Source organism: Mugil cephalus, chromosome 23 (genome assembly GCF_022458985.1).
Source record: "Mugil cephalus isolate CIBA_MC_2020 chromosome 23, CIBA_Mcephalus_1.1, whole genome shotgun sequence".
Lineage (NCBI taxonomy): Eukaryota > Metazoa > Chordata > Actinopteri > Mugiliformes > Mugilidae > Mugil > Mugil cephalus.
This window is the reverse complement of record NC_061792.1, coordinates 11062376-11063080: the sequence shown is the minus strand read 5'-3', so window position 1 is coordinate 11063080 and position 705 is coordinate 11062376.

Genomic DNA, 705 nt, shown 5'->3' with positions numbered 1-705 from the left:
AAAATATAATAATAATAATAATTAGTGCTGTCTGTAAAGCGACGCCGGAGGGAGACATTTCCTCCCCTCCGCTTGTTTACCTCTCCTCTCCTGCCCTAGCAACTGCAGCATCAGCACGAGCAGCGCAGCGCTGTTGGTGCTACGTCACAGCCGCCGTGCTGCTGCGTCAAGTTACCCGGATTTAGCCGAGACCGCACCGGAAATGGGTTGACTTTCGAAATAAAATAGCTATAGAGTCATCGGCTCAGACTTTATAACCTGCATCGTACTGTATTATTTATACACAATGCCGGGTCAAAATAAAAGTCGCCGCTTTGATTTAACTGATCGAGCCTCCTATTTGATAATTACTGCATAGGGATTATCTTTCACCTGGCGACAAGTTATTTAACCCCAACTTCGCGTACAACCGTATGGACAGACACATCCTGTGGTCGTGGAAATGATGTCAGTCTGTTTGAGAAGGGTCACAGCATTGGCTGTATCAAGCAGAGAAAACACTGTTTGCAACTGGGGATAATTTAACCGTTTTGGTGAAATCAAATCGAAGAAAAACAAGAGAAAGTATCTTATTTTGAAAACGCCAACCGGAAGTTTCCTTCTCCACCCCCGCTAGCTTCACACTGGTCCCCTCTCCCGTCGTGTCAGTCGAGGCTAGCCCAGCATCACCGCCTTCTCCTTCTTCTTCTTTCTTTCTATCCATCC